Source organism: Equus asinus, chromosome 1 (genome assembly GCF_041296235.1).
Source record: "Equus asinus isolate D_3611 breed Donkey chromosome 1, EquAss-T2T_v2, whole genome shotgun sequence".
Classification (NCBI taxonomy): Eukaryota; Metazoa; Chordata; class Mammalia; order Perissodactyla; family Equidae; genus Equus; species Equus asinus.
Window position 1 is genome coordinate 102,013,113 of NC_091790.1, and position 24,735 is coordinate 102,037,847.

General features: G+C 42.0%; 1 protein-coding gene and 1 pseudogene across 1 annotated transcript in view; both read right to left on the minus strand.

Annotated features, from left to right (window-relative positions):
• The window catches only part of HECW1 (HECT, C2 and WW domain containing E3 ubiquitin protein ligase 1), a 392,878-nt gene that overhangs the window by 329,541 nt on the left and 38,602 nt on the right, over positions 1 to 24,735 (minus strand). The gene's annotated exons all lie outside the window — the stretch shown is intronic.
• Positions 1 to 24,735, minus strand: part of LOC106831250 (actin, cytoplasmic 1-like) — a 40,028-nt pseudogene that overhangs the window by 1,888 nt on the left and 13,405 nt on the right.

Here is a 24,735-nt window from a genome sequence, read left to right on the forward strand (position 1 = left end):
ATCAAGCGGGGAACTCTCACGGGGCCCCTTGCACTCAGCACTTCCCTGAGTCGCCCCCTATCTTCAGTTTGGTGAGTCTCCTCTCAGATTCTGAGTTTTGCTCTCCTTGTGTTCTGAGCTCTCCAACTTTATTCGGGATGGAGAGAGGCTTCGTCCTCTCAGGGGAGGGACTTTTTCCCAGTTCAAGGCTCCGCCCTTGGGTTCAAGGCTTCATCCTTAGTGAGTACTCAGTTATTTCCTGAAGTAGTAGCACAGGACCTTTTGGGGCTTGGGGTTGCTGAGAATCCAGAAGTTTTCCTTTGTTTTTCAGATTCCTTTAGGAGTCGGGACTGGGAATCCAGCAACTTTCTTTTGGTTTTAGGTTCCTTTGGGGATCAGGGGTGGAACTCTAGCAACTTTATTGGGTTTTCAGAGGAAATTCCAGAAATGGGATCCCAGTCATCTCAATGTTCTGATGGAAACCCCTCCTTCAGGGACCCTGGCAGGGTTTACATTTAAGAACTCTGGGCCCCCGACATGTACGTTTTTAACTATGTGGGCTAAACTGACCATCAGTAGTCCAGAATTACAATGGCCATTATGGGGAACTTTCGATCTCCCCAAACTCACTTTTCTTAAAACCAAATTGGAAGACTGCAGCTCCAAAATTAAGCAAAAGGAAGAGCATGTCTATTTTCATTGGTACCTGGAGGCTTCCGGACATGCACAAAGCTCTAAGATTGCCTCCACTACAAGATACCAAGTCCAAATTAGCTGAAACAACTAAAAAACTGAGGGAGAGCAATATGGCTTCTGAAGCCTCACGATCCCCTCCTCCTTCTTTGTCTCAGGTCCCATCTTGTTTGTCTCCCCAGATTCCTTTGTCTCAGACTCCACCCCAGCAGCCATCTTATCCTCAGGCTCTGCTCCTGACACCATCTTCCTCTTTTCCCCTCTGTGAAAATCCGCCCCTTTAAAATCCGACCCTCTGAGGATTCAAGTACTAAACACTCTAATTACTATTTCTAAGTTAACTGGAGTAAATAAACAACTAGAAGGAAATTTTAAATAGCAATTACCCTAGACTTTTGACCAAAGACAAAATGACTCCAAAAACTAGCTCTAAAAGATCCTTTTACCATGCAAAAAAAAAAAAAAAAAAATCTTTAGCAGAAAAATTTTCACTGTCTGAGCAAGTAAACTTAACTTAGCACATCTGCCAGAAACACAATTTGGATCCAACTATTCTTTTGCATTTTATAACTGAGACATGGCTAAAATTTTTTAGATGAAAGCTATGAGATCTCTGTCTGTGCCTGTCTGTCTATGTGTCTACAAATGTATGTTAGACAGATGTGATATTTTTCTACCTCCGGATGGTATTGATAAAACCAGTTTTTAAAAGAGCACTATTTAATTGGTGAAATTAAGTGCTTATAAATTAAGTATCCTTAAATCTCAGACATATAGAAACTAACCCAAATACTTTTCACATTAGTAAATAAAAGCTAGCTTAAGGTTGTTGGTCTAATTGAAATATGCATGTATTCAGAGTTATCAACACTAAATATAAGGTAGACATGCAATTTTCATTCTACCTCGGTTCATTAAACTCATGTTATTTCTGTTACAAAATTTTCCAGCAAGAAAGTAACTTAAGAGGATAGTTAGCTTTTTAATGTCTAATCCAAGCATAATTGTTAAAAGCAAGTAATTTAAACAAATTAAATAAAATCAAAGTTTATACTACATTGAACTAAACAGTGGATGGTCATTGAACATCTAAATCATTTCCAAATAAGATGAACATTAATTACCAAATGTAGGTTTATCTACTTTTGGCTTTCTATTGCGAAAGAACTAAAGATAAATTTGAGTCTGTCAGTAACCAGGTCTTGTGCAACATTGAAAGTGAAACATTATAAATTTGCCAGTCCATAATTGCTTAGTTTTCACTAGGAATTAAAGATTCTAAGGGTTAAGAATTCTAATATATGTAACTAAAGCTATTAGAAATAAAAAGGGGAAAATCTCCATATGCCAGGAAAGTAGGATATGTATTTTGGTAAAAAAAGGTATGAGGAATGAAAATGCCTTTTGTTGGGCTATTGGTCTGCTTTTGATGACAGATTGTGAAAGCTTCTTTACCTTTCAAGCAATATTTCTTGATAACAGGAATTTTGTGTTTTATTAAAATAACTTCCTGTGTTGTTTTTATCAGGTCTTTCATTACTTAAGAGAACTGAGTCTTCTTAGTACTAAAGGAGTTAAGTTTTGCTCACAACCACATAACCTTTTCTATTTGCCTTTGAAACCTTTTATTATGTTAGTCAGATAAATATTTAAATATTGTTTCATAATCATCTGTGATTCTTTTTGGTAATATCCAAAACTTGATATTTTTGACAAGCTTCCAAAAATATTCAAACTGTAAATGAAGTCTTTTCAATCTGGATGTAACTTTGGGATTTTCCAGAGGGCACCTGGAACATCTCAAAAGATTTGTTCTCTCTCCTTATAAAAAGAGAGATAATATACTAATTAGGCTTATTTGGTATGTCAAATTACATGAGAAGCACGGTTGGATAAATGATGATAGGGGCCAGCCCTGTGGCCAAGTGGTTAGGTTCACACACTCCACTTCAGTGGCTGGGGTTCACCAGTTCGGATCCTGGGTGCAGACCTATGCACTGCTCATCAAGCCATCCTGTGGCAGCATCCCACGTAGAAGAACTAGAATGACCTACAACTAGGATATACAACTACGTACTGAGGCTTTGGGGAGAAAAAGAAAGAAATCAACAAATGATGATAAACCTTTTTAGATGATATTGTATAGATGAATGTTACTAAAAAGTGTTGTGGAAATTGTATAAAATTCCTAAAAATCTGCTATGTCCTAATGTAACGTTATCACCTATAATTCTAGCTACTACCTAGAAACGTATGTCACAAAAATACCTAAATTTCCTCATCAACTGCATTATAATGAACCTTCACCTGATCCTTACACATTGCCTTTTTGTTTTACTTTGATGCTTTTACAAATATGTTTCATGTTCAAAGAGAATCATGGAGAAGACTTTGACAAATACTCTGGAATATAGGTTTTTGATAACTTTGAGATCACAACACTGAACTGGGTAAAAATTTCTAAAACTCTAATGGAAAACTCACTGCCTTAATGTTTTGTTTTCCAGATGTAAGGGACCCTTTTTTCTTCTACCCTTTAAGCTATCTATTTCTTACTGCAATTTGGTAAAGTGTATCTTCACGACAAAGGTTGAAACCTTTATCTTTTTCTCCCTACCTGATCCCTCCAGAATTTAGAAACCCTTTAAGTATTCTTTTCAGGACAATATATGTATTTTCATAAATTCAATGAAAATATGTTCTCCTTATAACAGGACATAGCTGGAAATACTGGCTAATATTACCAAGGCTTTGACTGGATTATCATATTCAAGAGAGAGGTACATAGACTCAGATATGACAAGATGGTTTTAAGGAACTGCTTGGAAAAATCAACCTATTACCTTTCTTATAAGGTTCCAGCAAAGAAATCTTAAAAAAAAAAAAAAAAAAAGAGCTCATACAATCAATCACTATTCTTGCTGCTTTTACATAAATAATCAGGCCAAGCTTAATACAAACAAATCAGTTTTACCATGATTATCTTTATAAAAATGGGGGTAATTGTAGGGAGAGAAATTAGTTTATACTTTTTGTAGATATTAAGTTCTAATCCTATTAACTGTCTTTAAGGTTTTGTTATATGCCTGTAGGCTGGACTGGATCCTAAATTCTTCTAGCTTCCTTAAGTGTCTGGCTACGACTCTCTAAACCAATATTTCCAATTTTTACCACCCTCGAAATAGCCTTAGAAGGGACTATACCATGTCCATCTCACTACCCAGAGGGCAGTCAAACTTCAGAGACTCAAGCCTTGGGTACGCATCTCGCAGCTCAAAAAGGCTCCATCTGACATCTGATTCTGTACAAATGCTTCGGACCTCCAATTCAAATTGACTAGGAAGAGAGGCACCCAACATCTGAGGCAGAAGCTTTCTCAAGATGACTGAACCAGGCCTGTGTACTCTTCTCTCACTGTTCCTTCTTTATTTTCTCCTTCTCTTTACTGGAAAAACAATGGTCTTGCCCACATTTCCCAGTCCCTTGCAAAAGGGAGAAAGCTCTCTGATTGCTGGATTTGCCATCAGAAACCTCGGTCTGGCTCAGGCAGTAATGACCCCTTAGTTCACCCTATACGGAATTTTACTGGGATTCCAAATGCTGTTGTCTGTTTGAATTGTTCTGCAGGCCAACCTATAGAGTCAGGATACTAAGTCCACCTTAACTTGTCCCTTGCTTTAATTTAACCCAAGCTTGGGAGGGGAAAACAAGATCTTTTGAGTATTTGTGTGAAAAATTTTGTGGCACCATCAATGTAAGTCAAATCGTTTGAATATTTCTTAATATGTCCATGTATTTAGGGAAACTCTCAAGATGTAACAGCATAGTATCTGAGTCTTGGTTATATATTGCTAATGCCTCTATGCTGATGAACGAGTCTATAGATGACATCACTGATGTGGGAGCCTTATGTATACCACCTGGTTACATCTTCATCCGTGGCGGTTTCAGTAGTAGCCTTTATACCTGAGCAACTCATTACCTTGACAGCTGGAGAATAAAAGGACAGTGTGTCCTTATCATATTCACTCTCCTGTTCTCTCTACATAACTGATCAGAGACCTCTCATTGGTCTCTCCCATTGAATCTCCATAGCCACTCTAAATGGTAACTCCCAGGAGATGTACATGACTCTGGATTTGCCTCCACGGCAAGAGCTTTCTTCCTGTGGATCAGAGTAAATGCCAATGAACAAATGATCAGGAGTCTCTCGCTGACACTAGAAAAGTTGGCTGATTCCACAGCCAAAGCAATTTCAGTTCAGCAACAATCATTTAACTCATTGGCCAAGGTAGTTCTGGATAATTGTATAGCCCTTGATTACCTACTGGCTGAGCAAGGAGGTCTGTGCAGTGGCCACCACCTCCTGTTGCACATGGATAAATGCCTCTGGGGAGGTAGAAATCCAATTACATAAGAGTAGAGAGCAAGTACACTGGGTACAACAAATTTCACCTAACAACCCACTGTCTTTTGATTTGTTCAACTGATTACCTTCAGGTTTGGGCTCCTAGTTTAGAACCATCCTGCAAACCGAGTTTATAGTATTGTTCTTAATCTTACTTTATATACCTGTGAAGTTCTGTACTCATTGCTTGTCAAATTGCTGTAAAAATGACATGCCCAATAATGTGATGCTGGCTCAGCACTTCAGGATAATCTCCAACGCCCACAACCTCATCAAAATATAGACTTTAGATGGGAAATGCCTGTGTTCTCCCTACCAACCTTTCTTGTTACTCAAATGAGGCCTAAATGGTCTCCAACCACTATGCACTTTCTCTCCAATGTGGGACACAACAAACAGGAAAGGTTCTTCCTGGAACTGAGGGACAAAACCGTCATACACAGAGAACCTGACTCTTGATCAGCGATGCTTTCTGAGAAAGATCTTGATCAAAAGGGGAAATGTGAAATGAATAAGGGAAATCTCAACTAAATTGGAGTTGGGAAAGCCTGTAGGGGGAGCTCTCACACCCTATCATACATTGCCAATTACTCCCAACTGGAAGAGATACCGGCTTACATCTCCAACAGGAAGTACAACGACTTTGCTCCAGAAGAGAGATTTCTCTCCCTGCACAGCAGCAGCCCAGCCAAGGAGAAACACCACAGCTAAGCCAACAAGAAGCCATTGCCACCCTGAATTATTACTTTCCTCCAGTGGACTTTCATTCAGAACAGCCCCTTCCCACTCCCCCTTGTGCTCTATAAATGAAAGCCCCTTCCTTCGTCTCTCTGGATTTGTCTATGGTCCACCATAGCATGCACATCCTGAATTGCAATTCTTTGGCTATTCCTGAAAAAACTCACTTTAAGGGAAAAATAATTCGCAAATTTGCTTTTTAAGTTGACACTCTAGAGAAGTGGTTCTTAAACTTTAATGTACAGTGAAGAACAGCCAGAAGAGCTGGTTTGAAATGCAAATTTTCGGTCTCCAGCCCCCAAAATAGTAATCTAAGACATCTATGGGTGAGGCCCAGGAATCTGGCTATTAACAGGCACTGCAGGTGGCCTCTAGGTAAACTTCCAGAAACTCTCACCTAGGGGAACCCAGTCCCCAGCAGAAGAATCCCTATTCCAGAGCATCACAGACAGGTACTGAAAAATGGCCCCAAAATACAAAATTACAACTGCTTCACAGCCCCTCACTACAGCTCCATTGAATAGTTCTTCTGGCTGTAGCCTGTATCTTTCTTCTTTCTGAAAAAATATGGCATAGCAAAAACAGACATTGGACACCTCTTTCACAGTCCCCCCAACAAAGCATTTTGCCCAAAGTAGTGGACTCTAGAATTGAATCCAGGGGTACAAAAGGTCCACCATCGTTTATCAGCAATTGCCCATATTTAACATTATGCTGAGGAAAATACCATGTGGCTCCCTGAGAAGAATTATCTAAAAGCTTACTCAAATGTGAACAGGCCATTAGCCACTGTGAACATTAAGAAGAAATGTGCTCCGGTGGGCAAGGAAAAATTAAACTTGAGACATAATTAGGTATTGAAAAGGGAGCAGAACTGAGAGAGTGTTAAAGAAACGTATGCTGTGAGAAGGAAGAAGTGACTAGAATATAAAAAACCACCCAGGAAAGGTCTGCATTTATCAAAGTGAGCAGTTTGTGGAAAGGAGGTTGAGTAAAATGTCACCCCAGTGCCCTCATGATTTCTTTGTTACATAAAAGGCTTCATCTTTTCCTAAAATACTTCATCTTACATCCACGGAAAAGGTCTAGCAAATATTAGTAGATTCACTCTGCTGGTCTTCAAATCAGTTACTTTTTGGCAGTGATTTGTTGCTTATAAAGATCCTTTCATCTGAAAATTCACAATCTGCATGGTGAGAGAAATCTCTACCCACTTCACTAAGAATCAACCAGCATCGCTAGAGTACTATGTTACTGAAACTCAGTCTCCAACATTCAGGGAGAAATTTTTACCTTAAAAATAATGTGAATGTTCACAATAAAATTCTCTGAATCTTCCTGTATGTTTGAAAATTTTCATCATAAAATATTGGGAAATGATATCAGGAGATAGGAGGCTAGGATGGGGACGCACGGAAGGACCTTCAGCTGTTTTAATTCTTAAGTTGTGAGATGTGTTCATTTTATTAATATGCCTCTTCACTTACATATAACGTTTATTTTTATCAAATATTATATAATAAAAATTTTAAATAGAACAAAATGAGATGATCACAGGAATTTAGTGTATTCCATTTGAGTCGCTTTCAGGGCAGAGCAAATCTCAACTATTTCAAGTCATTCTCCTTTGCTTACTATCCATGGACAGCACACAAGAGGCCTTTTGACGGCATTCCCCATGTGGAAAAGAGTTGGTTGAAATAAAACCTCTGTGTATCCTGCAATAAGGAAACAAAATTATCTAGAGGTGTTTTTGTTATTGTGAGCTGACAATCTCGTTTTGTGAGCAAAAAAAGGTCTGAAGACTCAGAGCAAACGGAAGAAACAGGCACTTGGGGAGGGTGTGAAGTAGTGGCTGGGAGTTCCTCTCAGCTCATTCCAGCTCCTAAGCAGCAAAGACCCTGGTCCAAGGCTGGGCTGGAGAGTTATTTATAGGTCCAGGCCGACACTGGGAGAAGACTGAAGAAGCAGAGAAGGAACTGGGGTCATCTCTGAGTCACATGAACAGGAAGCTGAACAAAGACATAGTTTGGAGGGAGGAACAGGACAGGTGCAGAAGCGAAGAAAGAAAGAGCATTTGGGGAGTTGGGTGGGAGCAGGGACTGCTCTGAGACCATCTACCCATGACCCGGGAAATCCCAATTGATCAGGTTCCAGCTTCCTCATAAAGAGGCAAGGATGATGCCTCAGCTACTGGGGCTTCATCAGGTATTCGGGTACAAACCCCTTCCTCATGCGGTAGGATATTTATGCCATCTTCCCAATCTTGCCTGGAATTCCACTCATCAGGATTCACTTAAAATAACAGGCATCTAGGCGGTGGGGGATATACTGTCAGTCATCCACTCCCTGGGTAACTTTATTTAATCACATTGTTTTCTTAACACGTGGTTGGAAGCGGACATCCTCTGGAGGGCAACATACGGTCCCTGAGTTCCAAGGGAGAAACAACCCATATTGAAACTTTACATTTGACTGTTCCCAAGTAAACCAGTCCTTCCTTTCCAGAAAACAGAGAGTAAAAACCTTTCTGCCCTGCCCAGCCACGCAAAGTGCCCCTTTAACTTTCCTCTGGCTCTCCTTTAGTGTTTCCTTCTTGCAGGGCTAAGAGGAGACGGTATTTGTGTAATCCTAGAACTTAACCATCCCCTGCCTCTGCCCAGCACGCCCCCGCCCCTGGGAATAAGAAGAATGGCGTCTTTTCCATGAGTCCCCAGATTTATTGCTTTCTTCACTAGATAAGGCGCCTCCACTCCCAGCCGCACTTGCCACAGACCTGAGAACTGTTCCCAGGCGGCCCAGGTATGACTGGAACATTCTCATGATGGTCATTTACATCTGAAAGCTGAAGTTTGCTGTCTTTGTTTATTTTTTTCCCTGGAGAACCCTAGTTTCAGATTAAATTTTACAGAAGACCAAAATACATAAAATAGAGACTCAGGGCCCCTTTGGTTGTAAGAGGTAGGAGCTCTGAACTCTTCCCCTGAGCCTGAGGCTCCTGTGGATACAGTGTGAAGACCACCGCCGTGGAGGGGATCGGGGTTAGGAACCCAAAACAGTGTGTGCTCAAAGGCACAGCTAGAGATTTGACGAAGGTAAACCTACAACCCAGGTAGAGACGAAACGGGCTAGGTGTCTGTGTCCCTCCTGTGCATCTGTTCCATCCTGAGTTCAAAAGCTTCCCTTTCATCACACGCATGGCTTTCCTCAGAGCCTCTTCACGCTGTGTCCAAGGACTGGTGATAATGCAACTGAGAAAACAAAAGTATTTCCCGCCACCATCTATTCCTTTGAGCCTGTTATAATGAGGGCAGACATCTAACTGTCACGTGGGTTCCCTACAGGGATCTGTGCCAATTAAGAGGATTCTGAGTTCTTGGGGAGTGGACCAGGGTAGGAAGGGCTGAGTCCTAAGCATCTCATGTCACTTTTGACTATTTGTTTTCCTCAAACCCAAAGCATGTTTATAAAAGTGACATTGAGCGTTAAGTAACACATTACATTCGAGTACCTATAATAGTTTAATTAGTCCATAAGTATAATTTGACTCTGTGTGTATATGTGTGTTTGATGTCAAACACAGGTATATATGAAAGGATTTATGAAAAAATGCCCTAGAAATCTCTAAAGCCCAATGGTGAAAATACTAAGAGTTGTAGAGTAGTTTTTGTTTTTCACTCATAACGGACATAAATAACACTCAGGCTGTAAAAATCCTGTATCTGCTTAAATATTCAATTCATCAGAACTTAACGATCACAGCACAGAAGTAACATGAAACTAATCTCAAAAGCTGTCAGATGAAATACCGAAAAAGCATTTTACTTTTATTATCTGCAAGTGCCATCTTCCTGAAAAAGATTCCCGTAAGGCAGCTGACAACGGGAGAGGGAATAAGAAAGCCCAACCCTTCCAGGAAGATTCTACAGTAAACACTTTCCAGTCTGATAGCTTATCGTTCACAGCAATTCTTCAAAATCTCAAGGACTGTAGATTTTTCGAGGCTGTGGAAACTCTTTCCTTTTTCCTTGCATTGTTTCTCATACATCTTAGTCCATTGCACTGAATTATTTTTTATGAGGTTGTCTTCTCCCACTAGATTATCTGCACGGAGCTCATACGCGTCCTATCCATGGGACCTGGCCAGCACACTGTGGGTTCACTGAAAGCAGGATGCCTATGCTTTTAAACGTTCACTCAAACTTTGAGTAAGACCTATAGAAATAGCAGACTCACACAATAGGAAATACGACTTGAAAAATGAGATTTTTTAAAAACAACACACCAGAACTTGAACGTGTGTGTGAGTGTATGTGTGTGTTTGGCTAGTGACTTGAAGCAGCTCTACACTTAGTGGAATTACATTTCCCATCACTCAGAATAGTTCTGGAACTCCTTCATTGTAGACTCAAAATCTTCATTCCATACAAGAAAGGCAGACATGTTACTTTTTATAAACTCACTTATGTTCATTTGCTAAAAAACATTTTTTTAAATTAAAATTGAGTAAAGGAAGAATCAAATACAAAATACTTGGGTTTTCCATGCTTGCGCTCGCCCATCTAGCCCACCACAGTGTGCCACCTGTCAGCCTTTCGTAAGTAGGCGAGAACACATAGCAAGCCATAATGGTACCACTTTCTCTAAGTTAACAGATGTGGTTTTCATTAACGTTCCCCTAGCTGCCTAAGCGCTTGCAGGAATATTCTCCTTTCCTCACTGTGTGCAAAAGAACACTTGCACCACACATGCACTGCTCCCGCCCTATCTCCCACAGAACCCACTGTCTGATTTCCTCGGGATCCAGGTACTTGCCCTACACTCACTGGCAACATGGTCAGCTGGGCCACTTTCATCTCTCACTGGCTGCTGGCATCACTCAATAGATTCTTCCCACCCCACTCTTGTTCCCCAACCTAGCCTCCAGGTGGGGATGATCCTGACTGAACTCCCGCTCTTCCTCTCTGGACAAACAATGCACATTCTCTAACACTGGCAAGGCCCTTTAATGCGCTCTTACTCTACTCCGACTTTGTTTCCAGCACTCTGATCTCCGCTGTGCCTTCTCCCTTCAGGGCCTTCTCACATGCTGTAATCATCGCGGGTGACCCTTCTTTTGGTTTAAGCTAGTCTGAGTGGGTTTCTGTTACAACCAAGAGCCCTAATGCATCTATGACTGGAAGCCAAGTGCATCCCCTGGAATGATCTTCCATCCAGGGGCTCTGATGGTGTTCAACAGACAAAACAGCCACGTCCTCTCTGTACTTGTATGGCTCTGAGCTACCCTCAATGGTCAAAATCCACCAGCCTTCCCAGGTAGAGAGTTGCCCCTACCTGGGTGTGGAGAGTGTATCTAAGATACAAAAATAAGAAAAAGCAATAAAATATCATGTTGTCAAGGAATTTATAATAGTGGTTATTTTAGGGAACAGCAAAGTACTAGCATATACTGAAGTCTATTACTTTTTCTCTTGTAAAGGGTAACTGGGCTGAGTTGAGATGCTTAAGTTCTTTTTCTAGGCTTTGCCTAGAGCAGTGGGACTCAGTGGAGGGCAGAGTGTGTCTCCCAGGGGAAATGTGTCAATGTCAGGAGACACTGTCCCAGTTCGGGAGGTGGGTAGAGGCCAGGGATGCTGTGGAACATCCTACATTACCCAGGATGGTCCCCAACAACAGGGAAGACCCAGCCCCAAATCACAGGGCTCCTTTTGAGAAACCCTGCTCTAGACTCTATATTTTCCCTCTAGACTGGTGTTTCCTTTACTTCCTGATCCCATCTCACTTATTAAAACGTGGTAGAAAGATAACAGAATTGGTAATACGAGTCTTTCTTCCCTCTGTGAAAGTAACAATGAGTAACACATGTCAGGATTCCTTGCAATTACTCAATAATGTAAAATGAGGAGGAGGTGATGATTTCTTTCTCTATTAATTTTAAATATACAAGTAACGCATGAACACATTCTCCTAGTCAAACAATTTAAACATTGCAGATAAAAGTAAAGTTGCCCTAGCAACCACCCCTTTGCCCTCAGAAGTAATCATGTCATTTTATTCTCAGTCTGATCTGTATTTTTCTAGAATAAACAAAGACAGATTCCCTGCCCTCCTTAAACTGTCATTTCACCAATCTGGTGGGAGTAAAATGATACCCTGCATTGTTTAAGTTGCATATTGTTAATTACAGGTGAAACTGAGTATCTTTTCATATGTTTATTTCCTCTGAGAATTGCCTGTTCATTTGTTTCCTTTGCTCATTTGTAACAGTGAACGAAAGTGTCCCTTATCCCTACTGACTAGTATATAAATGCTTTGACAATTAAATGCATGTGTGTTGCAGGCAGTTTCTCCCAGCTCCACCTCTTCATTTTTATTTCTCTGTTATCCTCCTTCAAACAGAAGCTTTCAATATTGATAAGTCAAATTTGCCAAGTGTTTCCCTTACAGGTATTGCTTTTTTTGTTTTATTTAAGAAGGTCTTCCCAGCTCAGTGATTTCTGAAGCTCCCGCCAACTCTAAAATTCATTCTTTCAGAATGGAAGCCTCCTACTATTCAAACACCTCCTGCAATGCATGGGGCCCAGGATACAGGACCTAAAAACCCAGCCACCCCTCACGCATCTGCATCCTGCACCTGGAGTTGCAGACTCACCAAGTCTCAAACCAAATCATCAACTTCCCTCTCGCCAAAAGCTGCTCGCCTGAGGCCCACATTAGAAGTCATTCTTGACTCCTCCCTTTCCCCATTCCTACATCTGCCACCAAGTTTTTTGGATCGTATCTTCTAACTAATACCACTTCTTGCCTCCTCTCTACACCTTGCTGCCCATTGTCCACACTCTCCTCCTAGATACACAGCTGCCTCTCAGTGACCCTCCTGCCTCCAGTCCCAACCCCCCAACCCATCTTTGCAGTGCTGCCTGAGAGCTCCATCCAAAACGTGAGTTTGATTCGTTGACTCTTCAACTCTTTCCAATCTTTCACTTGTTTCCTCTGGATAAAGGTCAAGCTCCTCAGCACAACAGAGAAGATTCTGATAGCTTTGCCACTGCCTACCTGCCCAAGGTTATCTCTGGCCACTACCCTCCTCTCTCCTCTTCTCCAGTCGCACTGTGAGCCACATGCAGGGCTCCAAACAGACCTTGCTCTCTCCCTCTTACCTTCCTCTGGCCACTCCTACCCACACCCTCAGATGCAGCTCAGGCCTCAGCCCAGGAACCTGGGCTTCTCTGAACCCACCCTCTACCCTCCCCCTCAGCCTCAACTAAGTGCCCCTCCTAAGAGCATCCCAAGGTCATTATGTTCACCTCTACCCTAGCACACAACATACAGCTTAATTTTGTATGTTGCCTTGTGTATTTCTCTCATAGGCTGGACATACAATGGTGGTTTGAATTAATATTCCTTTCTTCAATGAACACTCATGACTATGATCTTCGTGAAATGCAAGGTGCAAGATACTGGGGGACTCCATGCAAAAGTGAAACAGGTCCAGGTCCTGCCTTCAAGATGTGCACACAAAGGCCAAAAGAGAAGTATAGACCACAGGGTCTATCTTCAAAAGAAGGAGGAATAACTTTACTGGTGGGGGTGGCGGTGGGGGATCTGAGTCTGCAGGAGTGCTGGCTTTGTAGTGCGGTTGTCTGGTTCAAATCCGAGCTCTAATATTTCTTTACTAGCAAGTCACTTAAGCTCTCCAAGATCCAGTTTTTTCACCTTTAAAATGGGGTGGGGGTTGGGGGGTGATCATAATAGTACCTGTTTCTGAAGACTGTTTAAGAATAAAATGAGATAATGCCAGCAACACTCCTAGCACATTGCTAGCCATAAAGTAAAGGACAAATAAATGTTATTAGCTATTAGTACAGAAGAGAGAGTGGCATCTGAGCTAGGACTTAAATGATAGAAAACAGCTCGATGTGCAGAAAGTTTTGTGATGATTGAGGTTTGGCTTCATAACCCCTCATCTTTCTTTTTACCCTTTCCTCCCTCATTCTCTCTAAACACACATTTTCTGAAAGCTGCCTGCCACCCTGCCCTACCCATGTACTCATTCCCTCTCCTTGTAGGTGCCTCACCATAGTATCTTCCCAGGTACTTCTAGAATCTGATCATCTGAATCTCTTCCAACCTCTCCCCATCTGTAGTGGGTTGACTAGCATCCCCCCAAATTCACATGTACCTGGAACCTCAGAATGTAACCTCATTTGGAAATTAGGTCTTTGCAGATGAACTGACTAAGGCTCTTGAGATGAAACCAATCTGTGTTTAGGTTGGGTTCCAAATCCAATGACTAGTGTCCTCATCAAAGAAGAGAGGCTTTATAAAAGGAAGAAGGCCACCTGAAGACAGAGGCAGAGACTGGAGAGATGCTGCCATAAACCAACGAACGCCTGCAGCCACCAGGAGCTAGAAGACAATAAGGAAGAATTCTCCCCTAGAGCCTTCGGTGGGAGCATGGCCCAACCCACACCTTGATATGAGGCTTCTGGCCTCCAGAACTGTGAGGGAATAAATTCCTGTTGTTTTCAGCCACCAAATTTGTGGTAATTTGTTACAGCATTACCAGAACGTAATCACATGGGTTTTTTCTCAAACATCTTGCTCTGAAACGCCTCTTGCCTGCCTGGCATCTTTCAGTGGCTGCCTACAACCTCTGGGATGAAGTGCAAATCAATGGGGACTTCCTATCAGGCCACCTCTGAGATCTGCAGGTGCTCCTGTCATCACTCTTGGCGGGACATGCCCTGTGCCTGCACCACCTTTCTTGGCCCCACAGGCCAGCCAGGCACCTGGTAACTCCCACTCTTATCTAAGATCAAGAATTCAAATGAATCCCCCCACTCGATGACAAGAATGATAAAGCTCATTCACTTTAATTCCTTCTTACTCTCTAATGGGCAAAGATTCCTAGAATGCTTTCTCTTAAGTAAATAATCATCTAAATATAATAATCTATAAAATGTAATCTGAAAGGTAATATATAATCGATAAAGTGAAATTAACAGTTACTGGCATTTTTTGGCAAAGAGAAGCTTTCCTTTTAAGGTAACTAACCACCATCCTTTCTAAAAATATCAACAATATCAAAAGATTTGGCTCAGGGGTCAGCTTCTCCAGGCTGCGTTCCCTCCCCATCTCTGCCTTGCAGTTGGATTAGGGGTTTCTTCTAGAACTAGATGACCTTATATCCTGGGCAGCTTCTAGCTTAACGCTAACTATGTTAAAGTCATCTGATTGCTTGTCAATCTCCTTCACCAGACTGTAGGGCCTTTGACAGCATCCCATTCTTCTTTGCGGCCCACTGACTCGACTGTGCTTGACCCACGTGGGTGCTCATAAACATTGGTTGAATAACTGAATGCATAAATGAATGAATGGGCAAGGAGTTAGAAGGGAGGTCTCCCTTGGGGACCCAAAAACCTTAACACATGCCAGTGGCTTCTGGCATGGCTTCTTCCCTCTGACATAGTTGACTGATGCACAGATCCTCTAACTTTATTTGTCTGAATATAAAGCTCAGAGTATGTTTTCTAACTGCTGGCACGACTGACTGTTAGGGAAACCATTACCAAAAATAAGTTAAATGATTCGACTGGGTTCACAATGCCTGTCTAGGGATGAAAAGCCCCAAAGAAATGCAAAAATCTCTATATAGGATAGCCATGTCCTTTTCAAATGCACAAGAGCAAAAATAAAAAAACACTCTAATGTTCTCAAAGCAATCTAAACTCCACAGAATAAACGTCTTACACCTTTATGGATAACTTATTGAGTCGTTATTAATAACCTGTGTTGAGTGAAAGAAGGCTGGCTGTCAGAAGATGCTTTATTCATTCACACACACACCTCCCTCGGAAGCCCAGTTTCTTTGACACTGTTTTCTAACCTCATGGGATATATATATATACACACTCTCTAACATATAATTCATACATAGTGCACTGAAATTAGAAGTTTCATGTAAGTGGCTCCCAACGTGTTTTGGAAATCTCCAACTGTGGACACACGAGTATTTGAAAACGTAGGAAAAGGCAAAGAGAAACAGAATAAACATCACAAACAGTTCAGCGATGCACTGTAGTCACACTTAAAACACAGTAAAAAATGCCAATAAAAATTAAAATCCTCCATTTTCATCATTTCATTATCTTCATTATTTAGGAACTGAGAAGCCCTCAACATTAAAACTGAACTTCAAGCCAGATTAATTTAGGAATTTCTGAAAAAGTGGAAAGGTTCTGGAGCAGGCAAGCAGTCAAAAAATACCCAACACAAGTGTATTACCTGTCTCACAGAGGGGGAGGAACTGACTCGTCCTTCTGCCCTCAACCAGGACCCCTAAGACACTCCCTGATAAATGCGTTCTTACTGTGATGACCTGCGGACTGCACGACAGTTTTCTAAACAGTGCAGGAGGTGAGCGCTGTTGCACACTTGGCATCTCCTCTAATTCTCCAAAGACGACTCTGCCCCCACCCCGTGCCTCTGCCCCCGCCCACAACTGCTCCTCGTCACTCCTGGAGGCCTGAGCCCGATGCTCCGGCTCTCCTTTCTCCTCCTCCTCCACATCTAGGGGAGGCCAGTGACCCCACCCGACGGCGACCCCACCCCACGGCGCCAGCACAGCGGGGAGGTGGATGCTCTGCAGGGAAGGAGGTTGCAGCCATGCGGCACAGGGGACCGGCTTGGGGACACCGAGGTGGCGCCCCCCGGGAGGCCGTGGCCCCCTCGCTCAGGTCCTCGGTGACTGTTCACAAACGTGTGTCCGCGGTTTGGCGTTCACATACATTTTATTAGCTGCTGTAATTCTTTTCGAAAGTAATTGAGGCAGAAGTAAACCGTACAAATCAACGAAAAATAATGAATGGCAATGGCGCTGCCCTTCCCCAGGCAGCCGCCCTCTCTCCTGCCCACGTGGATGAGATACCCGCGCCCACTGCTCCTCACTCCCGGCCTGGGCCGGCCTCCCTTGAGCCTGGGCCTCAGCCACTCTCTCCATTGTCTGCCCTGTCGCTTCTCCTGGCCTGAGATCACCTGTGCGCCCTGGGCCCTAGAGCACAGTGGGTGCCCTCAGCTGGCCACCAAGGCCCAGATTTCTGTCCTTGGTTTTCTTCTCTTAGACTCCGATTCTAGCTACACTGAAGTCCTTGCTCTTCCAGGAACAGGACAATGATTTCCTTCTCCACGGCAGTAGTCAGTGTTTGCCTCACCTGCAGTATCCTCACCTTTCTGGTTGTCCAACCCCTCCATCCATCCAAACATCTCCACCTTCTCTCAGGGTTTAAACTCAAGATGTGAGGGTTGTGGGCAGCAAACAGCAAGCAGGGAGGAGAAGAATCCAATGAGAAGCCATTTAGGGGGACTCAGTTGATGAGAGCTGGGGCACCCAGAGGTCATATCCAAGAGACCCTGGTTTCTGGCTGGTGGGAAAGAAAACCTGGAGCATGCAGGGGTCCAGTGGTCAGTGGGTGACCCATGGCCGGCTCCCTGGGTGACGGGCAGGTGGTCCGCGAATTAGCTTGGATCTTCACATGGAAGGTCAGGGAGCTTGGTCATGGTCATGGTGGGTTAGGAATGCAGAGAAGCAGAGTCTGGCCCCAGCTCCCCACCCTTCATAGCACTGCTCTCCACACAGAACAAGGGAGGCGGCTGCAAACGGCACTCCTGTCAGTGCCCACGTGGTGTGTGTGTGCGCGCACGTGTGAGCTATCAACCATGATCTGCTTTCCAGGGGTGGTTTCTGATCTTCTCCAAGATGAAATGTACTTGCTATCCTAAACTAATGATAAATCCGATGTTGTTTGAATTCTTTTCTTCAATAACCAATCAGTGGAGAGCAACTGTTCTGGAAACCTGGCTGTTTTTTTGTTTTGTTTTGTTTTTCACTGGGAGCTCTTTGCATAGACAGGACACAGAAGGCTTTGAGACTGTTCCTCCAACTCTCCAGTGCCATCGTGCTCCTTGCCTGTGCCTGGGCAGGTCACAAGGGCGCTGGACTGCTTCTGTTAATGAGCCCAGCAGTCCTGGTTCCCAACACAGGCTGTGGGCTTTAACAAATGTAAGCGACTCTTTCACCACTGCTCGTGTGACCACAGGCAAGTATCTTAACTTCTCTGAGACTCATTTTCTTCATCTATAAAACGACAATATTAATAGTTACCTCCACATAGACTTGTTGAGAAAATTAGCTGAGATGATGCTTATAAAGTTAGAACAATGCCTGGCATGAAACAAGTGCATCATAAATCATAGCTTCTATTATTATATGTCATAGGACTATGGGATCTTTGTCTGTAGGACCACTAACTCAGTATAAAGGGACACTCCCAGGATCTCCACGTGAGATCTTACTCAGTTTCCCTTTCTCCCTACTAGCTCTCCCGGCTTAACACCTATAGTCTCACGAATGGGGGCCGCCAAAAATTATGTCCACATCCTAATCTATGGGGACTGTGAATGTGACCTTAATTGGAAAAAGGGTGCACATGTAATTAAGTCAAGGATCTTGAGATGAGAAGATCATCCTGGATTATCCGGGTGGGCTCTAAATCCAATGACAAAAGTGTCTTTATAAGAGACACACAGAAAAGGAGGAGGCAGTGTGACCACGGAGACAGAGATTGAATGGATGCAGCCACCAGAAGCTCGAAAGGCAGGGAACAGATTCTCTCTTGGAGCCTTTGGAAGGAGCGCGGTCCTGCCACACCTTGATTTCAGACTCGGCCTCCAGCACCTTGAGAGAATAAATTTCTATCATTTCAAGCCATCACGTTCATAGTAATTTGTTCTGGCGGCTCTAGGAAACTAATACACTGATAAGTAAGTTTTAAAAATTATCTTGCATTTATTTTGTAGTTCTTTCTTTAATTTTAATTTGTTTTGTAAAACGAAGAGTGATTCAGTAGGCAGGCAGGTAAACGTACTGATCGATAAATCTTGATGTTCACTGAAACGGACATCGAGTTGTTTATGGTGTTTAATAACATGAAATCATTTTTCTCCTTCCATCATTTATGGAAAAAGAGAGATCACAGAGCCAGTGACAGATGCTTCCATCACATTTGCATATTCAATAAAGACAAATGGGCTGTGAAAGGAGCAAGCAGATGAAAAGCACCCACATTTCTCAAGGAATTAACAGGAGATGGATCGTAGCTGCAGGCAGAATTTAGAGGACACAAACGCACACGAGTGACACGACAAACCAACTTTGTAGAGAGGGGAATAAAGGGAATGAAGGCTAGGAGAAAAATGAAAGGAAAAATTGAAGACATAAGCTTAATTGGCCAGGAATAACAGAATCACTGAATCTTAGTGACACAGGGACCTCAGAAGTCATTTAGTTCACCCTCCAAGATAATGATGCAGTAATCACCTCCACAAGCCCCACTGACAGTTGTTACTCAGCCTCTGCTTGAATACCTTAAGGAATGGGGAGTTTCCTACCTCCCCAGCCTGCCTTACCTGAAAGCTTTATTTGATATATCTTTCGCAGCCAGAGCAAGATAAAATACACTCCCTGTGTTGAGTGTCTCGTGGTTCCAGTTCTGACTGAAGAACTGTACAGAACTCTTGCACTAGTGTATTTAACAGACGCTGACCAGGCCTGTGCTATGAGTCAAGCGCTGTGATACACAAGGATCTGGAGACGCAGGAGCTAGTCTGCTCTGAGGGCCAGGCCACGGTCTGGAGGATGAGACAGAAGTGAGCAGACAGGTGTGCCACAGTGTTGCTCACATGCTTACTACAGGATATCTGAGGAGGGGAAGCCAGCCTGGAGGAGGGGACTAACACAGAGAGCTTTCTGGAAGATGTGACCCATTAGTTGAGTTCTGCAAGCTGATTAAGTCTCAGCCTGAGGAATTGTGCATGTGTGTGTGGGTGGGTGGGTGGGTGGGTGTGTGTGTGTTCAGACGTTGCAGGGCACCTCTAGGGGGAAAGGGGGTCCAGGTCTTCATTCACTTAGTCAAATATTTGTGAGCCCACCTAATAGGTGCAAAAGAGTGTTATAGATGCCGAGGATACACAGAGAAGGAAATAAGCAGAACACCCAAGCCTCCTGCAGCTTCTATTCCAGCAGGGGACACAGAAAACAAATTAAGTAGCGGATGACATGGCCAATAAACGAAATAAATAAGAAAATATACAGTGTGTCAGGTGATGACAAGTGCAATAGAAGAAAATGTGAACCAGGAAAGTGGGGAAGGGTGTGTCTGGGGTGAAGGGGTTGATTTTAATAGGGCGTGCCTGGCTGGGCAGAGGGAACCAGAGAGAAGTCCAGGGAAAAGCATGTGCTAACTCTTCTCCACGCCCCCACGTGGGCCCTCAACACACCTGACCATGTCTAGCCTACCTTCGCTCCATCAACAATTCTCATTCTCAGGCCAAGTCTAAAACATTATTGATAGGAATGTCATTCAACAGAATCATGAGAAAATAATTGTATTGATAGCATTAAAAGAAAAAAAAACCCAAAGTAATCTCAAAAAATAATATCATAAAACCAATGAGCAACTGCAAAAGGGGCCCTGTGGAAAAATGACACTATGCCAAATTCTTTTCTCACTCTTCATTCCCAGTCAGTCATGACATGCAGCCCCACCTGGACCTGGCAAGAGAGACCGCTGCCCTGCGCCCCTCCAGCCCTGCCTCCCTCAGGGCCCAGGGGACACACACCTGGAGCCACATCCTCTCAAGACAACGGGTGACTCAGAAGAAGAAATAAGCTATAGAAATGAAGGAAAGATAAGTTACAAAAATTAAATAAGGTAAATAAATTGAACAAGGTAAACAAACAAAACCCAAATGAAATCAAACGAAAAAAGGGACAGAACCGAGGGTGGAAGAATTGAAGGGCTGAACCTTGTGGGAAAAAAAGCTTGTCTTTGAGGTGAAATTTGTCACAATTTTATTGGCCTTTCTGAGGGAACTAGACAAAATAACACCTTATTTGGAAATAGTAAGCCATTATAATTGCTAAAGAAATTTTGGGGAGAAAAAGGAAATTAACGAGATGCATTAAAAGTGTTTTAAATGTCAATGATTCACCGTGTAGTTCTGAGATGGGGTCAACAGATCACTGGGACAGAAAGAAATTCTAAAACAAACCCTAATGCATTTAAGACATTGCAAATTCATAAAGGTGGCATTTCCAAACCTTGGAGAGTGGATGAATAATTCAACAAATGGTTCTAGGACATTCGGAGGGAAAGCACTGTATCTCTCTCTTATCAAAAAAAAGTCTAAATATTGAAATATAAAAAGAAAACCATGGAAGTATTAGCATAAAACACAGGTGGATGGTTCATCCTGTTGGGGACGAAGGTGGATTCTGGTTTTCTAAACAGGAGGCTAAAACCTGACACCATAAGTGAAGGATGGAGAGCTCTCACTACAGAAAGAAAAAAATTCTTTGTATGAAAAATAATCATAAACAAAGACCAAAGGCAAACAATAAACTGACGGAAATACTGAAAACATATAAAAAAACAAAGGTTGGTACTCTCTACAAATGAAGGGTATCTTAAATTATAGATGCACAGAAAATGGGCAAAGATCATGGAGATGCCACCCACAAATCAACACTGTGCAGATGGACCAAAGTATTTGCAAATCTGTTTAATCTCACTAGTTCTCAGAATAACTCCGAGTAAAACAATAGTTTCATTTTCCCATTTATCAATTGGCAAGGATTTTAATATGATAAAATGTGTCCTGTATTTTCAAAGATACATGAAATACTGACTTTCATATATGGTGGTAGAATTATAAATTTATAAAAACTTTCGGATGGCAAACTGTCAATAAAGATCAAAAACCTTGAAAATTTGCATACACATATACTCAACATTTTCTATTTTTAGGAAATTTTTTGAAGGAAACCAACAAGTCTGTGTGTAAAGATTTAGCTAAAAGGATATAAATGTCGGAGTTACTTGTATAAGGGAGAAATGGTTGGTTACAAACTGTGAGATTCACACAATGGAGGAATGCTTAGCGCAATGGTTCTCAAAGTGTGGTGCATAGACTGGCGGCTCCAGCTTCATCTGGGAATGTTAAATGCAAATTCTCTGGCCCTCCCCAGACCTAATGAGTCACGAACTCCTGAGGGTCATGCCCAGCAATCTGTGTTTTGAGAAACATTCCAGGTGATTCTGATGTGCATTACAGCTTAAGAACCTCTCCCTTAGTGTATAAATCAGGGTCCTGGGAGGAATTAGCTGGGACACTCAAATTTGGTAGTTTGAAGAATTTTACAAAAGGGACCATTACAAAAGTAAGTAAACCACAGTGGGGTACAGGATCTGAGGCTGGTGACAGTGGGGCTGCATTATCAGCCCTGGAGGGAATGGTCATGCAGAGAGATGTAGCTGGCTGGGAATGATTGCCTGGCTGGAACTGTGACCTCAGGTTGGGGTGGGGAGACGACTCAAAAAATCCCCAATGACCCCACAGGGAGGCAGCCATAGAAGAAATACCCCACCTCCCTTTCCTCCCCATCTCCGATCCTCTGTTGGTGCTCTCCACTGGCTGACCTCAGAGGGCAGGGGAGCCCCCTGCTGTGGTCCACCCCAGGCAGTCCCTGGGAACAGGAGTATAAAGCGTAGAGAGGGATTTCGAGGGGCAGAGAAAGATAGGCAGCTCATGAGGCCACGAAAAAGGATTGTGCAGAATGAATATTCATACCGAAGGTGGTCATGAATACTAAATTTTTAAAGAGCAGAACATGATCACTTTGTCATTTAAAAATGTGTATCATACATATTTTTTATATACTCCCACAAATACGTAAAAAAATCCTTGCAGGATATATTCCAAAGTATTAATAATAGTTATTTCTAGATCTTGAGATAATGGGTAAATTTTTGTTTCTTTGTTCTCTTTGCTTATCCATATTTTGTTGTTGCTTGATTCTTTTTACTTGTCTCTAGTTTCTAAAAGTTCTATAATAAATATGTAAGAAAAAAATTTAAGGCACTCCCTTAAGATCATAAACAAAAGGTTCTCAAAGAAAATTGGGAAACTGGTATGTTTTCCCAATACTTTAATTGTTGATTGTTTATGAATAATAATCACCCATACTGGTTATTTTTTGCCTTTTAACTTTATTTATTGCCTTTTAACTTTAAAAAATTGGGGAAACAGTGTGTCTATTGAAAGAGAAACTGGAATGAATAACAATACTAATTAGTACTGTTTAGTAGATGTTTTTTGAGCGGCTCCTATGAATAAGGTACTATGCACAAAGTGCCTCCTGACTTACCTCCGTCAATGCTCACAGAAGCTTCACAGGTAAGAGCTTTATTGTTTCCACCGTACAGATAGGAAAACTAAAGCTGTGATACCGGAAGTCACTAGGCTAGACTTCACATCTCATCAGTGGGGAGCAAGGACCAGACCAGACTAAGGCCAAAGTTGGTGTTCTACGTTTCTGTGGATGTGAGTGAATCTGATTTTGACAAGAGCATATCAATTCTATCCTTATGAAAGCAAACCCTGTGACAGAGTAAGTCACTGCCTAATTTCACATGGTAATTTATTATCCTAAGATTAGAGCAATGGTTTCATATCAGTATGAGTCAAAATTATTATTTTAATAGTCTACTCAGAGAAAATTTATATGTCAAATACGAAAACATTTTAATTTTTTCTTACTCTGGTCTGAAATAAGACAGCCAGAGGAATGAATCTGCTGATAAAAAAACTTCTGAGTGCTTGATAGAAGCTACTGGAAAGAATTCATTTTCAACTATGAGATCTCCGGGGTTTACTAAAGACGTTTAATTGAAGCCACTGTACCTAAAGCAATACCTCCCACAACTTTTAATGCATGTTATAAATGTTGACTTATTATACTTATGGGTGGAATGGTACTTTGTGTACTGCCTCTCCTATTTGAATGAAAACTCCTTTGAACTAAAGATGCATATTTTATTAGTATTGTTTTCCACTATGCCTAGCACAATGCCCAGGTTTGTGAATCAATGTATGTCTGGCAGGAAAGGCTAAATTACACTAAATTACAAATAAACCATTGAAACTCATTGACTTAATCCAACAAAAATTTCTTTTCTGAATCACACTACATGTCAAATCTCAGTTGGTAGGAAGATCTGTTTATCAGGAATAGACACTGGTGGAAGCTTCAGCTTGACACACACTTTCCCAATCACCTCTGTGTGGAAAGAGACTGTGGTGAATGACCTCATAAATCTCAACTGAGAGGGAACACATATCACTTCCACTCATATTCCATTGGCCAATGCAAGTCACATGAGCTTACCTAACTTCAAGAGGCAGCGAAGTATAATCCCACCACATATCCAGAAGATGGTGAGCCAGAAATATTTGAGGACAGTATTAAGGGCTGCCCAAAAAGGTTCCGAGAAGGAATCATGACGCTATTAATTAGTACTCATTAATATCTTTACTCACTGACAATGGTCTACAATGTCAGTTTCTCTTTTTTGAGACTAACTGAAACGAACATAGAAATAGACAGCTTTATATATCTCCTTGACATTACAGTTGTGTTACTGCTGAAACATCTATGACTTTTATTTCATTATGTGTGGCAAATTCATTTTAATTATAAATTTTATTCATTAGTTTCCAAGATAAAAGCAATAACCACTGATCAATATTGGCCAATAAGAAAGGGAGGAGAGGAAAGAATGACGGAGGATACCCCATAATTCATTCACTCAATTCAGTGAACATCTCTTGAGGGCCTGCTCTGGCCCAGACACCAGAGAGACTCTGGAAGTATGAAGATGACTAAGACATAGATTCTAGCCTCAGGCTGAAGGAAAATGCCCCAAAATGTGAAAGCATTACAATGAATAATTTTTTCTTTATATGGTAGTTTTTCATGTATTAGACTTTTGTTATCATGTGTTTCTTTTGTAATTTTA